This window comes from Protomyctophum parallelum (assembly GCF_964188405.1).
Source record: "Protomyctophum parallelum genome assembly, chromosome: 10".
Lineage (NCBI taxonomy): Eukaryota > Metazoa > Chordata > Actinopteri > Myctophiformes > Myctophidae > Protomyctophum > Protomyctophum parallelum.
In genome coordinates this window covers 28,697,878-28,709,328 of record NC_139704.1, presented here as the reverse complement: position 1 = coordinate 28,709,328, position 11,451 = coordinate 28,697,878, and positions in this window count along the sequence as shown.

Here is an 11,451-nt window from a genome sequence, read left to right as displayed (position 1 = left end):
AATCCTCAACAATGATGAAGAATCGCGCACTATAGCGCGCCGCTCTAATGACCTCTGAGACCATGGACCAATGAACCATGTAAATACAACACATTGAGCAGGGCACTGCAGGGAGTTGAACCCCGTTCAATGAACCATGTAAATACAACACATTGAGCAGGGCACTGCAGGGAGTTGAACCCCGTTCAATGAACCATGTAAATACAACACATTGAGCAGGGCACTGCAGGGAGTTGAACCCCGTTCAATGAACCATGTAAATACAACACATTGAGCAGGGCACTGCAGGGAGTTGAACCCCGTTCCGGTAAACCAGAAGTACGACACCAGTGCCTTAGGTTTTGTGTTGTCCTTTACAGGTCCTTTCGTTGAAATGTAAATTTTACATTTCAAACAGTAAAGTAATGTATAAAGAAGAGAAACACAAAAGCACAAAAATAACATTTTCGAATTACCTTTGCTTTGATTTTTTAAACTTTCTCTTTTGTCGACCTCCCACATTTCATTCGATGATTAACAAAAAACAGTGTTGGATCTGTAAGGATCCATTTGGTTACACGTGCGTGCGTGTGTACATGCTTCGATAACCAGTGTTGGACCTGTAAGGGTCAATTTGGTTACATGTGTTACACTCTCAGAGTTAAAGACCTGTAAGGGTCTATTTGGTTACATGTGTTACACTCTCAGAATGACAGACCTGTAAGGGTCCATTTGGTTACATGTGTTACACTCTCAGACTTACAGACATGGAGCAAATGGTCCATTTGGTTACACTAGACCTGTACGTGCCCGTCGGCCACCATATATACTCTCAGAGTTAGAGCTGTAAGGGTCCATTTGGTTACATGTGTTACACTCTCAGAGTTACATTTGGTTAGCGTGTGCATGCACATGTGCGCCCGTGCGTGTGTAGGTGCATGTGTGTGTGCGTGCGTGTGTGCACGCTTCAATGACCACTGTTGGACCCCATGGGGATCAAGGACCTCAGGGAGCCACCCATAATTCACAACGATCACAGCGAACTCTGTTGCGTCACAACTGGTGGCCAACAGTCATAACCAACACCGCCGCCGACCCACAGGAGAATACCATCGCACAGTGATATCAGACCAACCACAATCAGCCAGCCCTCAAACCAAACCCTTCGACCTAGAAGAACTCGAAACTGCAATGGGAAAGTTGAGCACCTGGGACCTAACGCAAAGACCTGGCTCGTGGGGATGCTGAACACATGCATGGCACAGAAAACCATCCCTTCTGTCTGGAGAAAGGCCAAAGTGGTTGCAATCCCCAAACCTGGCAAAGACCCATCATCCTCAAAGAGCTACCGACCCATTTCCCTCCTCTGCATCACCTACAAGAGAGGCTGCTACTCCAACGCCTCATACCACTCAGACACCAAGCTGACTAAAGACCAAGCTGGTTTCCGTCCCGTCCTGTGCTGGACAGAGCTCAACCTCACCCAACACATTGAGGATGGGTTTGAGGGAAAACAAATAACTGGAGCAGCAACTGGAGGGCGAAGCAAGCACGCAGGCAGCTTGTGCCTGCCTGCGTGCCTGCCTGCCTTCCTGCCTGCCTTCCTCATGTGGAAACTGCATAGTTGACTTTGTGTGTGTCTTTCTTTTTCTGTCTGTCTTTCTTAGGATGAAGATCAAGGGAGGCTCAACACAAGCCGATGCCCCTAGAGATCCATCCCAAAGCTTCCCTCAGGGAGCCCAGCAAGCCAGCTAGCCAGCAAGCCCGCCCAGTCAGCCAACGCAGCCAGCCAGCTCCGCCAGTCAGCCAGTGTAGAAAGTCAGGCTGACAAGCCAGAGCATATCAGCCCTTGCAGTCCGCCATTGCAGCCATACCAGCCTTGCTCAGTCAGCTCAGCCAGGCCTCTCTCGAGGCCTGGCTCTCTGTCTGCCTGGCCCGGTCTGCCCTGCCCTGCCTTGCAGCAACAGAACCAGCCTTGCTAGCAAGCCAGCCAGCTCAGAATACGAGCTCAGCAAGCCAACGCAGCTGGCAAGCACGCAGTTAGTCTAAACCAGTTTCAGACAGGCAGGCCAAGGCAGACAGACAGGAAGACCGAGGCGCCTAGGCAGGCAGACAGGCCAGGAAGGCAACAAAGTGCAGGCAGGGGGACTATCCGGCCTAAGGCTGCGCTGCAAGGGTTGGAGCCTGGCCAGCTCCTGCTGGTCTTGGCTGAGTGGCTGTGGCTGCACAGTAAGGCTGCGGTAACCTAGTCTGGGCTTGCTGCTGCACTGGCTTGCTCAGCTCGCATTCTGAGCTGGCTGGCTTGCCAGAAAGGCTGGTTCTGTTGCTGCAAGGCAGGGCAGGGCAGACCGGGCCAGGCAGACAGAGAGCCAGGCCTCGAGAGAGGCCTGGCTGAGCTGACTGAGCAAGGCTGGTATGGCTGCAGTGGCTGACTGCAACGGCTGATATGCTCTGGCTTGGCAGCCTGACTTTCTACACTGGCTGACTGGCGGAGCCGACTGGCTGCGTTCGCTGACTGGGCAGGCTTGCTGGCTAGCTGGCTCGCTGAACTCCCTGAGGGAAGCTTTGGGATGGATCTCTAGGGGCATCGGCTTGTGTTGAGCCTTCCAACGGCGTCTACCTTGATCTCCGTCCTAAGAAAGAAAGACAGAAAAAGAAAGACACACACAAACCCAACTATGCAGCTTGCACCTGAGGAACCGAGACGCGAAAAACCGCCACCGACCCACAGGAGAATACCATCGCACAGTGGTATCAGACCAACCTCAATCAGCCAGCCCTCAAACCAAACCCTTCGACCTAGAAGAACTCGAAACTGCAATGGGAAAGTTGAAACCCGGAAAAGCAGCAGGGATTGATGACATACTGGCAGAAATGATACAGCACCTGGGACCTAACGCAAAGACCTGGCTCGTGGGGATACTGAATACATGCATGGCACAGAAAACCATCCCTTCTGTCTGGAGAAAGGCCAAAGTGGTTGCAATCCCCAAACCTGGCAAAGACCCATCATCCCCAAAGAGCTACCGACCCATTTCCCTCCTCTGCATCACCTACAAGAGAGGCTGCTACTCCTGTTTACATTCGAGGGTTGCCGGTCCTCTCGAACGGAACAGTTTAACGTCATGCCCAGGACGAAAAGATATAGAGAACACCAACATGACAAATAACAGCAGGAAGGCATGAGCCACAATCCACCGTCTTGGCAAAGACCACACCACCCATAATTCACAACGGTCACAGCAAACTCTGTTGCATCACAACTGGTGTAGGTATTGGATGGAGCCCGCACATCACAGGTGTAAAAAAAACGTTCTGTATTGAAATACTGACAACGTTTCGATCTATTTGATCTTCATCAGGTCATGTGTACACAAAACATACACTTTTATACTAAGGGAGTGCCCCCATCAACCAATCAAAACACCACATTTTGGTGCCCCTCCCATCACTGCAGGTGTGACACGTCAACCCTGAGTGAGTATGTGGGGACCCAGACATATTGATGTAAATATAGTCTGTTCAGAAATGTTAGTGCCTCTCATAGAGCTTGTAGGTGATGCAGAGGAAGGAAATGGGTCGGTAGCTCTTCGGGGATAATGGGTCTTTGCCAGGTTTAGGGATTGCAACCACTTTGGCCTTTCTCCAGACAGAAGGGATGGTTTTCTGTGCCATGCACGTGTTCGGCATCCCCACAAGCCAGGTCTTTGCGCTAGGTCCCAGGTGCTGTATCATTTCTTCCAGCATGTCATCAATCCCTGCTGCTTTTCCGGGTTTCAACTTTCCCATTGCAGTTTCAAGTTCTTCTAGGTCGAAGGGTTTGGTTTGAGGACTGGCTGATTGTGGTTGGTCTGATACCACTGTGCGATGGTATTCTATGTGGGTCGGTGGCGGTGTTGGTTACGACTGTTGGCCACCAGTTGTGACCAACACCGCCACCGACCCACAGGAGAATACCATCACACAGTGGTATCAGACCAACCTCAATCAGCCAGCCCTCAAACCAAACCCTTCGACCTAGAAGAACTCGATACTGCAATGGGAAAGTTGAAACCCGGAAAAGCAGCAGGGATTGATGACATACTGGCAGAAATGATACAGCACCTGGGACCTAACGCAAAGACCTGGCTCGTGGGGATACTGAATAACTGCATGGCACAGAAAACCATCCCTTCTGTCTGGAGAAAGGCCAAAGTGGTTGCAATCCCCAAACCTGGCAAAGACCCATCACCCCCAAAGAGCTACCGACCCATTTCCCTCCTCTGCATCACCTACAAGAGAGGCTGCTACTCCAACGCCTCATACCACTCATAGACACCAAGCTGACTAAAGACCAAGCTGGTTTCCGTCCCGTCCTGTGCTGGACAGAGCTCAACCTCACCCAACACATTGAGGATGGGTTTGAGGGAAAACAAATAACTGGAGCAGCATTCAGAGATCTCTCTGCTGCCTACGACACTGTCCAACACCGCACAATGGTCAGGAAAAGCCTCCTCAACAACAGGCGCTTCTATGTCCAGTTAAATGACCAGAGGAGTAAATGGAAAGCCCAAAAGAACGGCCTACCACAAGGTAGCCTGCTCGCCCCCTCCTTTTCAATATCTACACAAACGTCCAGCCACTACCCAAAGTAGTAGTACTGGAATGAAATGATAGAACACCTCACACACACATAGTTTCCTTTCGTGGCTGTTTACATTCGAGGGTCGCCGGTCCTCTCGAACGGAACAGTTTAACGTCATGCCCAGGACGAAAAGATATAGAGAACACCAACATGACAAATAACAGCAGGAAGGCATGGGCCACAATCCACCGTCTTGGCAAAGACCACACCACCCATAATTCACACCGGTCACAGCAAACTCTATTGCATCACAACTGGTGTAGTTATTGGATGGAGCCCGCACACCACCAAAAATAGAAAAACAACATACTATAGTATGCCCTCCGTGACAATGGACTTTAGCCTTTCGCTTTTCTGCGATTTAACCTTTTTTCAAATCCTCAACAATGATGAAGAATCGTGCACTATAGCGTGCCACTTAATGACCTTGACCAATATCAATGACCTTGAGCAGTATAAATTACCTTCAATAAGACTAGTAAATGACCTTGACCAGTATAAATGACCTTGACAAGTACAAATGACCTTGACCAGTATAAATGACCTTCACCAGTAGAAATGACCGTGACCAGTATATGACTGACCAGTATACATGACCTTCATGAGACTAGTAAATGACCTTGACCAGTATAAATGACCTTTATAAGACTAGTAAATGATCTTCACCAGTATAAATGACCTTGACCAGTATGCGGTCTGTGACCATGGACTATAGCCTTTTGCTTTTCCTTGATTTTCACCTTTAAAAAATCCTCAACAATGATGAAGAATCGCGCACTATAGCGCGCCGCTCAATGACCTGAGACCATGGACCAATGAATGAAATACAACACATTGAGCAGGGCACTGCAGGGAGTTGAACCCCGTTCCGGTAAACCAGAAGTCCGACACCAGTGCCTTAGTTTTTGTGTTGTTGTTCATTTAAAGGTCCAGGTGTGCATACGCATGTGCGCCTGTGCGTGTGTAGGTGCATGTGTGCTTGTGTGTGTGCACGCTTCAATGACCACTGTTGGACCCAATGGCGATCAAGGACCTCAGGGAGCCACCCATAATTCACAACGGTCACAGCAAACTCTGTTGCATCACAACTGGTGGCCAACAGTCGTAACCAACACCGCCGCCGACCCACAGGAGAATACCATCGCACAGTGGTATCAGACCAACCACAATCAGCCAGCCCTCAAACCAAACCATTCGACCTAGAAGAACTCGAAACCCGGAAAAGCAGCAGGGATTGATGACATACTGGCAGAAATTATACAGCACCTGGAACCTAACGCAAAGACCTGGCTCGTGGGGATGCTGAACACATGCATGGCACAGAAAACCATCCCTTCTGTCTGGAGAAAGGCCAAAGTGGTTGCAATCCCCAAACCTGGCAAAGACCCATCATCCTCAAAGAGCTACCGACCCATTTCCCTCCTCTGCATCACCTACAAGAGAGGCTGCTACTCCAACGCCTCATACCACTCAGACACCAAGCTGACTAAAGACCAAGCTGGTTTCCGTCCCGTCCTGTGCTGGACAGAGCTCAACCTCACCCAACACATTGAGGATGGGTTTGAGGGAAAACAAATAACTGGAGCAGCAACTGGAGGGCGAAGCAAGCACGCAGGCAGCTTGTGCCTGCCTGCGTGCCTGCCTTCCTGCCTGCCTTCCTCATGTGGAAACTGCATAGTTGACTTTGTGTGTGTCTTTCTTTTTCTGTCTGTCTTTCTTAGGATGAAGATCAAGGTAGACGCCGTTGGGAGGCTCAACACAAGCCGATGCCCCTAGAGATCCATCCCAAAGCTTCCCTCAGGGAGCCCAGCAAGCCAGCTAGCCAGCAAGCCCGCCCAGTCAGCCAACGCAGCCAGCCAGCTCCGCCAGTCAGCCAGTGTAGAAAGTCAGGCTGACAAGCCAGAGCATATCAGCCCTTGCAGTCCGCCATTGCAGCCATACCAGCCTTGCTCAGTCAGCTCAGCCAGGCCTCTCTCGAGGCCTGGCTCTCTGTCTGCCTGGCCCGGTCTGCCCTGCCCTGCCTTGCAGCAACAGAACCAGCCTTGCTAGCAAGCCAGCCAGCTCAGAATACGAGCTCAGCAAGCCAACGCAGCTGGCAAGCACGCAGTTAGTCTAAACCAGTTTCAGACAGGCAGGCCAAGGCAGACAGACAGGAAGACCGAGGCGCCTAGGCAGGCAGACAGGCCAGGAAGGCAACAAAGTGCAGGCAGGGGGACTATCCGGCCTAAGGCTGCGCTGCAAGGGTTGGAGCCTGGCCAGCTCCTGCTGGTCTTGGCTGAGTGGCTGTGGCTGCACAGTAAGGCTGCGGTAACCTAGTCTGGGCTTGCTGCTGCACTGGCTTGCTCAGCTCGCATTCTGAGCTGGCTGGCTTGCCAGAAAGGCTGGTTCTGTTGCTGCAAGGCAGGGCAGGGCAGACCGGGCCAGGCAGACAGAGAGCCAGGCCTCGAGAGAGGCCTGGCTGAGCTGACTGAGCAAGGCTGGTATGGCTGCAGTGGCTGACTGCAACGGCTGATATGCTCTGGCTTGGTAGCCTGACTTTCTACACTGGCTGACTGGCGGAGCCGACTGGCTGCGTTCGCTGACTGGGCAGGCTTGCTGGCTAGCTGGCTTGCTGAACTCCCTGAGGGAAGCTTTGGGATGGATCTCTAGGGGCATCGGCTTGTGTTGAGCCTTCCAACGGCGTCTACCTTGATCTCCGTCCTAAGAAAGAAAGACAGAAAAAGAAAGACACACACAAACCCAACTATGCAGCTTGCACCTGAGGAACCGAGACGCGAAAAACCGCCACCGACCCACAGGAGAATACCATCGCACAGTGGTATCAGACCAACCTCAATCAGCCAGCCCTCAAACCAAACCCTTCGACCTAGAAGAACTCGAAACTGCAATGGGAAAGTTGAAACCCGGAAAAGCAGCAGGGATTGATGACATACTGGCAGAAATGATACAGCACCTGGGACCTAACGCAAAGACCTGGCTCGTGGGGATACTGAATACATGCATGGCACAGAAAACCATCCCTTCTGTCTGGAGAAAGGCCAAAGTGGTTGCAATCCCCAAACCTGGCAAAGACCCATCATCCCCAAAGAGCTACCGACCCATTTCCCTCCTCTGCATCACCTACAAGAGAGGCTGCTACTCCTGTTTACATTCGAGGGTTGCCGGTCCTCTCGAACGGAACAGTTTAACGTCATGCCCAGGACGAAAAGATATAGAGAACACCAACATGACAAATAACAGCAGGAAGGCATGAGCCACAATCCACCGTCTTGGCAAAGACCACACCACCCATAATTCACAACGGTCACAGCAAACTCTGTTGCATCACAACTGGTGTAGGTATTGGATGGAGCCCGCACATCACAGGTGTAAAAAAAACGTTCTGTATTGAAATACTGACAACGTTTCGATCTATTTGATCTTCATCAGGTCATGTGTACACAAAACACACACTTTTATACTAAGGGAGTGCCCCCATCAACCAATCAAAACACCACATTTTGGTGCCCCTCCCATCACTGCAGGTGTGACACGTCAACCCTGAGTGAGTATGTGGGGACCCAGACATATTGATGTAAATATAGTCTGTTCAGAAATGTTAGTGCCTCTCATAGAGCTTGTAGGTGATGCAGAGGAAGGAAATGGGTCGGTAGCTCTTCGGGGATAATGGGTCTTTGCCAGGTTTAGGGATTGCAACCACTTTGGCCTTTCTCCAGACAGAAGGGATGGTTTTCTGTGCCATGCACGTGTTCAGCATCCCCACAAGCCAGGTCTTTGCGCTAGGTCCCAGGTGCTGTATCATTTCTTCCAGCATGTCATCAATCCCTGCTGCTTTTCCGGGTTTCAACTTTCCCATTGCAGTTTCAAGTTCTTCTAGGTCGAAGGGTTTGGTTTGAGGACTGGCTGATTGTGGTTGGTCTGATACCACTGTGCGATGGTATTCTATGTGGGTCGGTGGCGGTGTTGGTTACGACTGTTGGCCACCAGTTGTGACCAACACCGCCACCGACCCACAGGAGAATACCATCACACAGTGGTATCAGACCAACCTCAATCAGCCAGCCCTCAAACCAAACCCTTCGACCTAGAAGAACTCGATACTGCAATGGGAAAGTTGAAACCCGGAAAAGCAGCAGGGATTGATGACATACTGGCAGAAATGATACAGCACCTGGGACCTAACGCAAAGACCTGGCTCGTGGGGATACTGAATAACTGCATGGCACAGAAAACCATCCCTTCTGTCTGGAGAAAGGCCAAAGTGGTTGCAATCCCCAAACCTGGCAAAGACCCATCACCCCCAAAGAGCTACCGACCCATTTCCCTCCTCTGCATCACCTACAAGAGAGGCTGCTACTCCAACGCCTCATACCACTCACAGACACCAAGCTGACTAAAGACCAAGCTGGTTTCCGTCCTGGCCGCTCCTGTGCTGGACAGAGCTCAACCTCACCCAACACATGGAGGATGGGTTTGAGGGAAAACAAATAACTGGAGCAGCATTCAGAGATCTCTCTGCTGCCTATGACACTGTCCAACACCGCACAATGGTCGGGAAAAGCCTCCTCAACAACAGGCGCTTCTATGTCCAGTTAAATGACCAGAGGAGTAAATGGAAAGCCCAAAAGAACGGCCTACCACAAGGTAGCCTGCTCGTCCCCTCCTTTTCAATATCTACACAAACGTCCAGCCACTACCCAAAGTAGTAGTACTGGAATGAAATGATAGAACACCTCACACACATAGTTTCCTTTCGTGGCTGTTTACATTCGAGGGTCGCCGGTCCTCTCGAACGGAACAGTTTAACGTCATGCCCAGGACGAAAAGATATAGAGAACACCAACATGACAAATAACAGCAGGAAGGCATGGGCCACAATCCACCGTCTTGGGGGGAAAAAAATAGCTGATCAATAAGCCCCAAACGCGTTGCACTGTGACCCGTTTTGAGCTTGTACATCGGCTATTTTTGCTACAACAGCAATATGCAACGTGGCCCTCTGGAGTGAGAGTGGAAATATATTGGAAATATAGTCTCCATCGTCAAAGTTGCCCACCCCCATTCTAAACACTACAACATGCAGAGGAGAAGTCATAACAGAACCATCTAAACACTAAAACATGCAGAGGAGAAGTCATAACAGAACCATCTAAACACTACAACATGCAGAGGAGAAGTCATAACAGAACCATCTAAACACTACAGCATGCAGAAGAGAAGTCATAACAGAACCATCTAAACACAACATGCAGAGGAGAAGTCATAACAGAATCATCTAAACACTACAGCATGCAGAGGAGAAGTCATAACAGAACCATCTAAACACTACAACATGCAGAGGAGAAGTCATAACAGAACCATCTAAACACTACAACATGTAGAGGAGAAGTCATAACAGAACCATCTAAACACTACAGCATGCAGAGGAGAAGTCATAACAGAACCATCTAAACACTACAGCATGCAGAGGAGAAGTCATAACAGAACCATCTAAACACTACAACATGCAGAGGAGAAGTCATAACAGAACCATCTAAATACTCCATCATGGCCCTTAGCACTTACCCTAAACCCTTAGATAGCATTTCTGTTGGATTATATAGCATTTGATAGACTTATAGCATGTTATGTAGACAGCACTGTAATTGTATTGTATGTAGTCATAGCACGCCATAGTACACATATATAGCATAGTAGTAAAGATGTATAGTTTATATGTATAGTGTATGTATAGTTTCACTATATAAATATTCCACTGTTACTTTCTTAGCTTACGCATGTTTCATGATAAATGCTTTTTATGTGATGTATTCCCATGCTTTGTTCTTGCTTAAATGTAAGTCGCTCTGGATTAAGAGCGTCTGCTAAATGCCTAAATTGTAAAAATTGTACTACAACATGCAGAGGAGAAGTCATAACAGAACCATCAAAATACTACAGCATGCAGAGGAGAAGTCATAACAGAACCATCTAAACACTACAGCATGCAGAGGGGAAGTCATAACAGAACCATCTAAATACTACAGCATGCAGAGGAGAAGTCATAACAGAACTAGCCTGACCTAAGCAGAGACATTTCTGGTCTAGAGGGGCGGGTCGCGCCTCAGAAATGCGCGCACCCTGATTGGATCTCATCGATCTGTCCGTCACCCCCGGCCCCTCCTCTCCCCCCTAGTGCAGCGCTACGTCACATCATTTAGAGCGACGCCCACCCGGAAGGGTTGACTCCCACTTTTAGACTGGTTCAGCCCACGGCTTTTTCCAGGCTTTCATCTTTCGCGCAGACGAAATGAAAGCCTGGGTATCGAGGCTATAACAGAACCATCTAAACACTACAACATGCAGAGGGGAAGTCATAACAGAACCATCTAAATACTACGACATGCAGTCATAACAGAACCATCTAAACACTACAGCATGCAGAGGAGAAGTCATAACAGAACCATCTAAACAATACAACATGCAGAGGGGAAGTCATAACAGAACCATCTAAATACTACAACATGCAGTCATAACAGAACCATCTAAACACTACAGCATGCAGAGGAGAAGTCATAACAGAACCATCTAAACACTACAGCATGCAGAGGAGAAGTCATAACAGAACCATCTAAACACTACAGCATGCAGAGGAGAAGTCATAACAGAACCATCTAAACAGTAAACACTACAACATGCAGAGGAGAAGTCATAACAGAACCATCTAAACACTACAGCATGCAGAAGAGAAGTCATAACAGAACCATCTAAACACTACAACATGCAGAGGAGAAGTCATAACAGAACCATCTAAACACTACAGCATGCAGAGGAGAAGTCATAACAGAACCATCTAAACACTACAGCAT